At 61.8% G+C, this 13,479-nt stretch overlaps 1 protein-coding gene across 1 annotated transcript in view; it reads right to left on the bottom strand.

The window, feature by feature from the left end:
- pbk (PDZ binding kinase) overlaps window positions 1–7,223 on the bottom strand; it is a 64,860-nt gene extending 57,637 nt beyond the window's left edge. The window contains exon 1 of the mRNA XM_072499469.1: window positions 7,146–7,223. The gene's annotated coding sequence lies outside the window, so the exon portion shown is untranslated. The remainder of the gene's footprint in view (window positions 1–7,145) is intronic.
- Window positions 7,224–13,479: the final 6,256 nt, after the last annotated feature.

The following is a 13,479-nucleotide window of genomic DNA, read 5'->3' as shown; positions in this document are numbered from 1 at the left end:
CCGTTACCCCTCCCCGGGGTAAACAGCGGGCCGTTACCCCCCCCTCCCCGGAGTAAACAGTGGGCCGTTACCCCCCCTCCCCGGGGTAAACAGTGGGCCGTTACCCCCCCCCTCCCCGGGGTAAGCAGCGGGGCCGTTACCCCCCCCTCCCCGGGGTAAACAGTGGCCGTAACCCCCCCCTCCCCGGGGTAAACAGCGGGCCGTTACCCTGCCCTCCTCCCCGGGGTAAACAGCGGGCCGTTACCCCCCCTCCCCGGGGTAAACAGTGGGCCGTTACCCCCCCTCCCCGGGGTAAACAGTGGGCCGTTACCCCCCCTCCCCGGGGTAAACAGGGGCCGTTACCCCCCCTCACCCGGGGTAAACAGCGGGCCGTTACCTGCCCCCCCCCCCTCCCCGGGGTAAACAGCGGGCCGTTACCCCCCCCTCCCCGGAGTAAACAGTGGGGCCGTTACCCCCCCTCCCCGGGGTAAACAGTGGGCCGTTACCCCCCCCCTCCCCGGGGTAAGCAGCGGGCCGTTACCCCCCCTCCCCGGGGTAAACAGTGGGCCGTAACCCCCCCTCCCCGGGGTAAACAGCGGGCCGTTACCCCTGCCCTCCTCCCGGGGTAAACAGCGGGCCGTTACCCCCCCCTCCCCGGGGTAAACAGTGGGCCGTTACCCCCCCCTCCCCGGGGTAAACAGTGGGCCGTTACCCCCCCTCCCCGGGGTAAACAGTGGGCCGTTACCCCCCCTCCCCGGGGTAAACAGCGGGCCGTTACCTGCCCCCCCCCCTCCCCGGGGTAAACAGCGGGCCGTTACCCCCCCCTCCCCGGGATAAACAGTGGGCTGTTACCCCCCTCTCCCCGGGGTAAACAGTGGGCCGTTACCCCCCCTCTCCCCGGGGTAAACAGTGGGCCGTTACCCCCCCCTCCCCGGGGTAAACAGTGGGCCGTTACCCCCCCCCTCCCCGGGGGTAAACAGCGGGCCGTTACCCCCCCCTCCCCGGGGTAAACAGCGGGCCGTTACCCCCCCTCCCCGGGGTAAACAGCGGGCCGTAACCCCCCCCGGGGTAAACAGCGGGCCGTTACCCCTGCCCTCCTCCCCGGGGTAACAGCGGGCCGTTACCCCCCCTCCCCGGGGTAAACAGCGGGCCGTTACCCCCCCCCCGGGGTAAACAGCGGGCCGTTACCCCCCCCGGGGTAAACAGCGGGCCGTTACCCCCCCCGGGGTAAACAGCGGGCCGTTACCCCCCCTCCCCGGGGTAAACAGCAGGCAGTTACCCCCCCCCCGGGGTAAACAGCGGGCCGTTACCACCCCTCCCCGGGGTAAACAGCGGGCCGTTACCCCCCCTCCCGGGGTAAACAGTGGGCCGTAACCCCCCCCTCCCCGGGGTAAACAGCGGGCCGTTACCCCTGCCCTCTTCCCCGGGGTAAACAGCGGGCCGTTACCCCCCCTCCCCGGGGTAAACAGTGGGCCGTTACCCCCCCTCCCCGGGGTAAACAGTGGGCCGTTACCCCCCTCCCCCGGGGTAAACAGTGGGCCGTTACCCCACCCACCCCCCCGGGGTAAACAGCGGGCCGTTACCCCCCCCCCCCCCGGGGTAAACAGCGGGCCGTTACCCCCCCCGGGGTAAACAGCGGGCCGTTACCCCCCCTCCCCGGGGGTAAACAGCGGGCCGTTACCCCCCCCCGGGGTAAGCAGCGGGCCCGTTACCCCCCCTCCCCCGGGGTAAACAGTGGGCCGTAACCCCCCCCTCCCCGGGGTAAACAGCGGGCCGTTACCCCTGCCCTCCTCCCCGGGGTAAACAGCGGGCCGTTACCCCCCCTCCCCGGGGTAAACAGTGGGCCGTTACCCCCCCCTCCCCGGGGTAAACAGTGGGGCCGTTACCCCCCCTCCCCGGGGTAAACAGTGGGCCGTTACCCCCCTCCCCGGGGTAAACAGCGGGGCCGTTACCTGCCCCCCCCTCCCGGGGGTAAACAGCGGGCCGTTACCCCCCCCTCCCCGGGGTAAACAGCGGGCCGTTACCCCCCCCCCCTCCCCGGGGTAAGCAGCGGGCCGTTACCCCCCCTCCCCGGGTAAACAGTGGGCCGTAACCCCCCCCCTCCCCGGGGGTAAACAGTGGGCCGTAACCCCCCCCTCCCCGGGGTAAACAGCGGGCCGTTACCCCTGCCCCCCCCTCCCCGGGGTAAACAGCGGGCCGTTACCCCCCCCTCCCCGGGGTAAACAGTGGGCCGTTACCCCCCCCTCCCCGGGGTAAACAGTGGGCCTTACCCCCCCCCTCCCCGGGGTAAACAGTGGGCCGTTACCCCCCCCTCCCCGGGGTAAACAGCGGGCCGTTACCTGCCCCCCCCCCTCCCCGGGGTAAACAGCGGGCCGTTACCCCCCCCCTCCCCGGGATAAACAGTGGGCTGTTACCCCCCCTCTCCCCGGGGTAAACAGTGGGCCGTTACCCCCCCCCTCCCCGGGGTAAACAGTGGGCCGTTACCCCCCCCTCCCCGGGGTAAACAGCGGGCCGTTACCCCCCCCTCCCCGGGGTAAACAGTGGGCCGTAACCCCCCCCCGGGGTAAACAGCGGGCCGTTACCCCTGCCCTCCTCCCCGGGGTAAACAGCGGGCCGTTACCCCCCCCGGGGTAAACAGCGGGCCGTTACCCCCCCCCCCCGGGGGTAAACAGCGGGCCGTTACCCCCCCTCCCCGGGTAAACAGCGGGCAGTTACCCCCCCCCGGGGTAAACAGCGGGCCGTTACCCCCCCCCCCCCCGGGGTAAACAGCGGGCCGTTACCCCCCCCCCCCCGGGGTAAACAGCGGGCCGTTACCCCCCCCCCCGGGGTAAACAGCGGGCCGTTACCCCCCCCCGGGGTAAACAGCGGGCCGTTACCCCCCCCCCCCCGGGGTAAACAGCGGGCAGTTAACCCCCCCCCCCCGGGGTAAACAGCGGGCCGTTACCCCCCCCCCCCCGGGGTAAACAGCGGGCCGTTACCCCCCCCCCCCCCCGGGTAAACAGCGGGCCGTTACCCCCCCCCCCCCCCCGGGGTAAACAGCGGGCCGTTACCCCCCCGCCCCCCGGGGTAAACAGCGGGCCGTTACCCCCCCCCCGGGGTAAACAGCGGGCCGTTACCCCCCCCCCCCGGGGTAAACAGCGGGCCGTTACCCCCCCCCCCCCCGGGGTAAACAGCGGGCCGTTACCCCCCCCCCCCCCGGGGTAAACAGCGGGCCGTTACCCCCCCCCCCCCCCGGGGTAAACAGCGGGCCGTTACCCCCCCCCCCCCCCCGGGGTAAACAGCGGGCCGTTACCCCCCCCCCCCCGGGTAAACAGCGGGCCGTTTCCCCCCCCCTCCCCGGGGGTAAACAGCGGGCCGTTACCCCCCCCCCCCCCCGGGGTAACAGCGGGCCGTTACCCCCCCCCCCCCGGGGTAAACAGCGGGCCGTTACCCCCCCCCCCCGGGTAAACAGCGGGCCGTTACCCCCCCCCGGGGTAAACAGCGGGCCGTTACCCCCCCCCCCCCGGGTAAACAGCGGGCCGTTACCCCCCCCCCCCCCCGGGGTAAACAGCGGGCCGTTACCCCCCCCCCCCCCCCCGGGGTAAACAGCGGGCCGTTACCCCCCCCCCCCCCGGGGTAAACAGCGGGCCGTTACCCCCCCCCCCCCCCCCGGGGTAAACAGCGGGCCGTTACCCCCCCCCCCCCGGGTAAACAGCGGGCCGTTACCCCCCCCCCCGGGTTAAACAGCGGCCGTTACCCCCCCCCCCCGGGGTAACAGCGGGCCGTACCCCCCCCCCCCCCCCCCCCCCCCCGGGGTAAACAGCGGGCCGTTACCCCCCCTCCCGGGGTAAACAGTGGGCCGTTACCCCCCCCTCCCCGGGGTAAACAGTGGGCCGTTACCCCCCCCTCCCCGGGGTAAACAGTGGGCCGTTACCCCCCCTCCCCGGGTAAACAGCGGGCCGTTACCTGCCCCCCCCCTCCCCGGGGTAAACAGCGGGCCGTTACCCCCCCCCTCCCCGGGATAAACAGTGGGCTGTTACCCCCCTCTCCCCGGGGTAAACAGTGGGCCGTTACCCCCCTCTCCCCGGGGTAAACAGTGGGCCGTTACCCCCCCCTCCCCCCGGGGTAAACAGTGGGCCGTTACCCCCCCCTCCCCGGGGTAAAACAGCGGGCCGTTACCCCCCCCCCTCCCCGGGGTAAACAGCGGGCCGTTACCCCCCCCTCCCCGGGGTAAACAGCGGGCCGTAACCCCCCCCCCGGGGTAAACAGCGGGCCGTTACCCCTGCCCTCCTCCCCGGGGTAAACAGCGGGCCGTTACCCCCCTCCCCGGGGTAAACAGCGGGCCGTTACCCCCCCCCGGGGTAAACAGCGGGCCGTTACCCCCCCCCGGGGTAAACAGCGGGCCGTTACCCCCCCCGGGGTAAACAGCGGGCCGTTACCCCCCCCCTCCCCGGGGTAAACAGCAGGCAGTTACCCCCCCCCGGGGGTAAACAGCGGGCCGTTACCCACCCCTCCCCGGGGTAAACAGCGGGCCGTTACCCCCCCTCCCCGGGGTAAACAGTGGGCCGTAACCCCCCCTCCCCGGGGTAAACAGCGGGCCGTTACCCCTGCCCTCTTCCCCGGGGTAAACAGCGGGCCGTTACCCCCCCTCCCCGGGGTAAACAGTGGGCCGTTACCCCCCCTCCCCGGGGGTAAAACAGTGGGCCGTTACCCCCTCCCCGGGGTAAACAGTGGGCCGTTACCCCCACCCACCCCCCCCGGGGTAAACAGCGGGCCGTTACCCCCCCCCCCGGGGGTAAACAGCGGGCCGTTACCCCCCCCGGGGTAAACAGCGGGCCGTTACCCCCCCCTCCCCGGGGTAAACAGCGGGCCGTTACCCCCCCCCGGGGTAAGCAGCGGGCCGTTACCCCCCCTCCCCGGGGTAAACAGTGGGCCGTAACCCCCCCCTCCCCGGGGTAAACAGCGGGCCGTTACCCCTGCCCTCCTCCCCGGGGTAAACAGCGGGCCGTTACCCCCCCTCCCCGGGGTAAACAGTGGGCCGTTACCCCCCCCTCCCCGGGGTAAACAGTGGGCCGTTACCCCCCCTCCCCGGGGTAAACAGTGGGCCGTTACCCCCCTCCCCGGGGTAAACAGCGGGCCGTTACCTGCCCCCCCCCTCCCCGGGGTAAACAGCGGGCCGTTACCCCCCCCCTCCCCGGGGGTAAACAGCGGGCCGTTACCCCCCCCCTCCCCGGGGTAAGCAGCGGGCCGTTACCCCCCCCTCCCCGGGGTAAACAGTGGGCCGTAACCCCCCCCTCCCCGGGGTAAACAGTGGGCCGTAACCCCCCCCTCCCCGGGGTAAAACAGCGGGCCGTTACCCCTGCCCCCCTCCCCGGGGTAAACAGCGGGCCGTTACCCCCCCCTCCCCGGGGTAAACAGTGGGCCGTTACCCCCCCCTCCCCGGGGTAAACAGTGGGCCGTTACCCCCCCCTCCCCGGGGTAAACAGTGGGCCGTTACCCCCCCCTCCCCGGGGTAAACAGCGGGCCGTTACCTGCCCCCCCCCTCCCCGGGGTAAACAGCGGGCCGTTACCCCCCCCCCTCCCCGGGATAAACAGTGGGCTGTTACCCCCCCCTCTCCCCGGGGTAAACAGTGGGCCGTTACCCCCCCCTCCCGGGGTAAACAGTGGGCCGTTACCCCCCCCTCCCCGGGGTAAACAGCGGGCCGTTACCCCCCCCCTCCCCGGGGTAAACAGTGGGCCGTAACCCCCCCCCGGGGTAAACAGCGGGCCGTTACCCCTGCCCTCCTCCCGGGGTAAACAGCGGGCCGTTACCCCCCCCCGGGGTAAACAGCGGGCCGTTACCCCCCCCCCCCGGGGTAAACAGCGGGCCGTTACCCCCCCTCCCCGGGGTAAACAGCGGGCAGTTTACCCCCCCCCCCGGGGTAAACAGCGGGCCGTTACCCCCCCCCCCCGGGGTAAACAGCGGCCGTTACCCCCCCCCCCCCGGGGTAAACAGCGGGCCGTTACCCCCCCCCCGGGGTAAACAGCGGGCCGTTACCCCCCCCCGGGGTAAACAGCGGGCCGTTACCCACCCCCCCCCCGGGGTAAACAGCGGGCAGTTACCCCCCCCCCCCCGGGGTAAACAGCGGGCCGTTACCCCCCCCCCCCCGGGGTAAACAGCGGGCCGTTACCCCCCCCCCCCCGGGGTAAACAGCGGGCCGTTACCCCCCCCCCCCCGGGGTAAACAGCGGGCCGTTACCCCCCCCCCCCGGGGTAAACAGCGGGCCGTTACCCCCCCCCCCCGGGGTAAACAGCGGGCCGTTACCCCCCCCCCCCCGGGTAAACAGCGGGCCGTTACCCCCCCCCCCCCGGGGTAAACAGCGGGCCGTTACCCCCCCCCCCCCCGGGGTAAACAGCGGGCCGTTACCCCCCCCCCCCCGGGGTAAACAGCGGGCCGTTACCCCCCCCGGGGTAAACAGCGGGCCGTTACCCCCCCCCCCCCCCGGGGTAAACAGCGGGCCGTTACCCCCCCCCCCCCGGGGTAAACAGCGGGCCGTTTCCCCCCCCTCCCCGGGGTAAACAGCGGGCCGTTACCCCCCCCCCCCGGGGTAAACAGCGGGCCGTTACCCCCCCCCCCCCGGGGTAAACAGCGGGCCGTTACCCCCCCCCGGGGTAAACAGCGGGCCGTTACCCCCCCCCCCCGGGGTAAACAGCGGGCCGTTACCCCCCCCCCCCGGGGTAAACAGCGGGCCGTTACCCCCCCCCCCCCCGGGGTAAACAGCGGGCCGTTACCCCCCCCCCCCCCGGGGTAAACAGCGGGCCGTTACCCCCCCCCCCCCCCCCCGGGGTAAACAGCGGGCCGTTACCCCCCCCCCCCGGGGTAAACAGCGGGCCGTTACCCCCCCCCCCCGGGGTAAACAGCGGGCCGTTACCCCCCCCCCCCGGGGTAAACAGCGGGCCGTTACCCCCCCCCCCCGGGGTAAACAGCGGGCCGTTACCCCCCCCCCCCCGGGGTAAACAGCGGGCCGTTACCCCCCCCCCCCGGGGTAAACAGCGGGCCGTTACCCCCCCCCCGGGGTAAACAGCGGGCCGTTACCCCCCCCCCCCCCCCCCCCCCGGGGTAAACAGCGGGCCGTTACCCCCCCCCCCCCCCCCGGGGTAAACAGCGGGCCGTTACCCCCCGCGGCCCGCGCGCTGGCCATCCTTACCTGTTCGATCAGCTCTCGCGCTCATTCGGTTTGAAATTCCCGAGTGCACCACGGGATAATTGAGGACGGGTGTGAATGCGCATGCGTGTACTTGGAGCTGCTCCAACTCCCAGCAGAGAGAGGCTGGTGGAGATGTGGAGGGGAGAGAGGGGTTTCTGGTTTTTGTGCACTGGATTCTCGTTGACAGTTATAACATAGCTTTTATTACAATGTTGCAAATAAGAGGAGCAGAGTAAACATCATCGAATGATGGTGATTTAATAACTGGAAAAAGGAGTCAGTCGAGTAACAAACAGAACTTATTTATTAACATCGTAGTATGGGGCAGCACAGTGGGTTAGCACTCCCGCCTCACGGCACCGAGGTCCCAGGTTCGATCCCAGCTCTGGGTCACTATCCGTGTGGAGTTTGCACATTCTCCCCGTGTTTGTGTGGGTTTCGCCCCCATAACCCAAAGATGTGCAGGTTAAATTGCCCCTTAATTGGAAAAAAAAAATTGGACACGCTAAATTTTCAAAAAATGCAGTAAGTAGTATGTACAGAAGGGACCTGGTTGAAAGTTACCAGTCCTTTGTCGGCCATTACGTTCCGGCCAACCTTGTATACAATGTAACCCCGCCCCTTGGTTAGCCAGGGAGTTCATCTCGTGATACACGGGGAATCTTAGTAAGTTTGCCCTGTGTTTGTCCCGTGCGGGTTACTACACCATTCCCTCCTGAAGTCTGAAGACGCCCTCAGGGACAAATGACGATAGCAAAGAATATGAGAAGACAATGAAGTTTGAAGAACTGAAGGCACAGTTGAATCCGGCACCAGTGATGCAGGCGCTTCTGAAAATGAAATGAAAATCGCTTATTGTCACAAGTAGGCTTCAATGAAGTTACTGTGAAAAGCCCCTAGTCGCCACATTCCGGCGCCTGTTCGGGGAGGCTGGTACAGGAATTGAACCGTGCTGCTGGCCTGCCTTGGTCTGCTTTAAAAGCCAGCGATTTAGCCCAGTGAGCTAAACCAGCCCCTACTGCTGGGGCATCTCGTCTCGCGGCGGAGAAACCGGGGTAGCCGACGTTTACCAAGCCGGAGAATGGCATTTGCAGTTGGATCACTGTGGTGGGGAACCAGCAGGCGGTGGCTGGATGACGACATTGGAGTTGGAGATCTCAGAAGTCTGTTTCTGCATATCGGAATCTGACAGCTACACAGCAGGCATCTCGATATCCCTAGGAGACAAATAGGGGACTGGGTACATAGGCCATAACAGCGATAGGACCTGCCGAGCTAGGGTTGAGGTCACCCGAGGCATTTTCAAAGTGGGCGTTGCGACCCACGTGTGGCTCGCGGTCGGGTGTTGGGAGGGTCGCGAAGCTGTCCCGATCGCAGAATTAACGCGCAACGGTCGCAGCAGCAGGCTTTTAACAATGCCGACTGTGAGCGGCTTTGAAAATGACGGCCGCAACCGTATAAACAAATGCGGGCGCGCATTGCACATGCGTGCCCGCTCATCAGTGCGCATGCGCTGAACCCAGCGAGAAGCACCGCCTCCTCCTGATGTCAACACGCGGACGCAGGAGGAGATTTAGGTGAATTGGACATTTTGAATTCTCCCTCTGTGTTCCCTAACAACCAGAATGTGGCGACGAGGAGATTTTCATAGTAACTTTATTGCAGTGTTAGTATAAGCCTACTTGCGTCAATAATAAAAATTATTATTCTGCTAGGCCATTCAAAGCTGGATGATAGGGTGCCGTGCAGACATGGTGATGGGAAAGGCATGGGTGACCACCAGGCAGAGCAAGAGAGCTAGGCAGGCAGTGCAGGAATCTCCTGTGGCCATTCCCCTGCAAAACAAATATAACGCTTTGGATACTGTTTACGGGAATGACGTCCCAGGGGAAAGCAGCAACAGCCAAACTCATTGCACCACAGTTAGTTAGGGGAGGAGTAAAAATTGTGGGAATGCAATAGTTAATTGTAAAGGGAATAGATTCTGTGGCAGAAAACGAGACTCCAGGATAGTGTGTTGCTTCCCTGGTGAAGGACATTTCGCAGCGGTTATAGGACGTTGTGGACGGGGAAGGTGAAGAGCTCGTGGTACACATAGGTATAAACGACATAGGTAAAAAAGGGACGAGGTCCTGAAAGCAGAAGATAGGGAGTTAGGAAGAAAGTTGAGAAGTTGGACCTCAAAAGTAGTGATCGCAAGATTACTACCAGTGACATGTGCTAGTCAAAGTAGAAATAGGATATATCAGATAAATACGTGGCTGAAGGGATGGTGCGAAAGGGAGGTGTTCAGATTTCTGGGGCATTGGGCTGCTTCTGGGGGAGGTGGAACCTGCACAAATTGGATGGGTTACACCTGGGCAGGATCAGGACTGGTGTCCTTGGGGGGGGGGGGGGGGGGGGGGAGGGAGGTGATGGAACTGTTGGGGAGGGCTTAAACTAATATGGATGGGAACCTATGTAAGGATTCAGAGCAGGGGAAAATCAAGGACAAGAGAAAAACATAGCAAGGAGAATAAGAAAAGTGATGGGCAGAGAAACATTATTATTATCATAATAATAATCTTTATTGTCACAAGTAGGCTTACATTAACACGGAAATGAGGTTACTGTGAAAAGCCCCTAGTGGCCACACTGCCGCCTGTTCGAGTACACAGAGGGAGAATTCGGAATGTCCAAATTACCTAACAGCACATCTTTCGGGACTTGTGGGAGGAAACCAGAGCACCCGGAGGAACCCCACACAGATACAGGGAGAACATGCAAACTCTGCACAGACAGTGACTCAAGCTGGGAATCGAACCCGGGACCCTGGCGCTGTGAAGCAACAGTACTAACCTGTGTGATACCATGCCGCCCCCCAGATACCGTGCCAGGTCAGATAACGACACTGTAAAAAATAGTAGGGACTGGTCAAGGAACATTAAAAGGTCCAGCCTTGAGGTTTTGTACCTGAATACTTGGAGCATTTGAAATAAAATGGATGAAATAGTTGCGCAGATACATGTAAAGGTGTATGATATAGTTGGATTACGTAGACATGCACCCAAGGTGACCAAGGTTGGGAATTAAACATTGAGGGCTCTTCCAGCAAAGGGCAGTAGAGCGGAGATGCTGATTGGTGTTGCAAGGGCAATTTGCATACGTCCGTTGTGGTCACCCTAACTTGAAGGTGTACCTGAGCTAGAGACCCTAGCTGTTCGAGTGACGACAAGCATCCAGCAGAGGGCAGTAGAGTGGAGCTGCTGATTGGTGTTGCAAGGGAAATTTGTATTCCTCCGTTGTGGTCACCCTAACATGAAGGTGTACCTGAGCTAGAGATCCTAGCTGTTTGAGTGAAGACAAGCATCCAGCAGAGGGCAGTAGAGCGGAGCTGCTGATTGGTGTTGCAAGGGAAATTTGCATACCTCCGTTGTGGTCCCCCTAACTTGAAGGTGTACCTGAGCTAGAGACCCTAGCTGTTCGAGCGAAGACAAGCATCCAGCAGAGGGCAGTAGAGCGGAGCTGCTGATTGGTGTTGCAAGGGAAATTTGCATACCTCCGTTGTGGTCAACCTAATTTGAAGTCCTAGTCTGTGGAGGAGCTGCTGTCAAGTGACACTTAAACCTGAAACACTTCTTCAGTGTTTCCCTCCCTACCCCCTCCTCTAACCAAAAAAACAAACAACCGCTGTCAAGATCAAGAGGAAGGCTCGAGGTCAGGTAGAAGTTGAACCGTGACGCCACAGCCTGCAGGTAAGGGATTGGTTGGTGACTGGTAAGTAGTTTTTCTTTTCTTTTCCCTCAAGTGTTATCGTGCAGGGCGCAGAGGCTGCTGAGTGAGTGCTTGCTGAGAAGGGGAGTGAATAATAGGTAAGCTCTTTCTTTCTTTTTCTTTTTTTAATCTAGGGGGATGGCAGGGAAGGGAGTGCAATGTTCCTCCTGCAGAATGTTTGAGGTGAGGGACGCCGACAGTGTCCCTGCTGATTTAATCTGTGGGAAGTGCACCCATCTCCAGCTCTTTAGAATGCACGTTAGGGAGCTGGAGCTGGAGCTGGATGAACTTTGGATCATTCGAGAGGCAGAGGTGGTCATAGATAGAAGCTTCAGGGATGTAGTTACTCCGAAGAATAAAGATAGATGGGTGATGGTGAGAGGGGCTGGGAGGAAGCAGTCAGTACAGGGATTCCCTGTGGTCGTTCCCCTTAGTAACAAGTATACCGCTTTGGATACTGTTGGGGGTGGGGGACTTACCAGGGGTAAGCCATGGGGTGCAGGTCTCTGGCACAGAGTCTGTCACTGTTGCTCAGAAGGGAAGGGGGGAGAGGAGTAGAGCATTAGTCATTGGAGACTCCATAGTTAGGGGGATGGATAGGAGATTCTGTGGGAATGAGAGAGACTCGCGGTTGGTGTGTTGCCTCCCAGGTGCCAGGGTGCGTGATGTCTCGGATCGTGTTTTCGGGATCCTTAAGGGGGAGGGGGAGCAGCCCCAAGTCGTGGTCCACATAGGTACCAACGACATAGGTGGGAAAAGGGATACGGATGTAAGGCAGGAATTCAGGGAGCTAGGGTGGAAACTTAGATCTAGGACAAATAGAGTTATTATCTCTGGATTGTTACCCGTGCCACGTGATAGCGAGACGAGGAATAGGGAAAGAGAGGAGTTGAACACCTGGCTACAGGGATGGTGCAGGAGGGAGGGTTTCAGATTTCTGGATAACTGGGGCTCATTCTGGGGTCGGTGGGACCTCTACAAACGGGATGGTCTACACCTGGACCAGAGGGGTACCAATATCCTGGCGGGGAAATTTGCTAATGCTCTTCGGGAGGGTTTAAACTACTTCAGCAGGGTCTTGGGAACCTGAATTGTAGCTCCAGTATACAGGAGGTTGAGAGTAGTGAGGTCATGAGTCAGGTTTTAAAGTTGCAGGAGTGTACCGGCAGGCAGGAAGGTGGTTTAAAGTGTGTCTTCTTCAATGCCAGGAGCATCCGGAAGAAGGTGGGTGAACTTGCGGCATGGGTTTGTACCTGGGACTTCGATGTTCTGGCCATTTCGGAGACATGGGTAGAGCAGGGACAGGAATGATTGTTGCAGGTGCCGGGGTTTAGATATTTCAGTAAGCTCAGGGAAGGTGGTAAAAGAGGGGGAGGGGTGCCATTGTTAGTCAAGGACAGTATTACGGTGGCAGAAAGGACGTTTGATGAGGACTCGTTAATTGAGGTAGTATGGGCTGAGGTTAGAAACAGGAAAGGAGAGGTCACCCTGTTAGGGGTTTTCTATAGGCCTCCGAAAAGTTCCAGAGTTGTAGAGGGAAGGATTGCAAAGATGATTCTGGATAGGAACGAAAGCAACAGGGTAGTTGTTATGGGGGACTTTAACTTTCCAAATATTGACTGTAAACGCTATAGTTCGAGTACTTTAGATGGGTCCGTTTTTGTCCAATGTGTGCAGGAGGGTTTCCTGACACAGTATGTAGATAGGCCAACGAGAGGCGAGGCCGTATTGGATTTGGTACTGGGTAATGAACCAGGACAGGTGTTAGATTTGGAGGTAGGTGAGCACTTTGGTGATAGTGACCACAATTCGATTACGTTTACTTTAGTGATGGAAAGGGATAGGTATATACCGCAGGGCAAGAGTTATATCTGGGGGAAAGGCAATTATGATGCGTTAAGGCAAGACTTAGGATGCATCGGATGGAGAGGAAAAGTTCAGGGGATGGGCACAATGGAAATGTGGAGCTTGTTCAAGGAACAGCTACTGCGTGTCCTTGATAAGTATGTGCCTGTCAGGCAGGGAGGAAGTGGTCGAGCAAGGGAACCGTGGTTTACTAAGGCAGTAGAAACACTTGTCAAGAGGAAGAAGGAGGCTTATGTAAAGATGAGACATGAAGGTTCAGTTAGGGCGCTCGAGAGTTACAAGTTAGCTAGGAAGGATCTAAAGAGAGAGCTAAGAAGAGCCAGGAGGGGACATGAGAAGTCTTTGGCAGGTAGGATCAAGGATAACCCTCAAGCTTTCTATAGATATGTCAGGAATAAAAGAATGACTCGGGTAAGAGTAGGGCCAGTCAAGGATAGTAGTGGGAAGTTGTGCTTGGAGTCCGAGGAGATAGGAGAGGTGCTAAATGAATATTTTTTGTCAGTATTCACACAGGAAAAAGACAATGTTGTTGAGGAGAATACTGAGATTCAGGCTACTAGACTAGAAGAGCTTGAGGTTCATAAGGAGGAGGTGTTAACAATTCTGGAAAGGGTGAAAATAGATAAGTCACCTGGGCCGGATGGGATTTGTCCTAGGATTCTTTGGGAAGCTAGGGAGGAGATTGCTAAGCCTTTCGCTTTGATCTTTAAGTCAT

Source organism: Scyliorhinus torazame, chromosome 4 (assembly GCF_047496885.1).
Source record: "Scyliorhinus torazame isolate Kashiwa2021f chromosome 4, sScyTor2.1, whole genome shotgun sequence".
NCBI lineage: Eukaryota > Metazoa > Chordata > Chondrichthyes > Carcharhiniformes > Scyliorhinidae > Scyliorhinus > Scyliorhinus torazame.
Note: the sequence above shows the minus strand (reverse complement) of the source record. Positions and strands in the feature narration are given on the sequence as shown.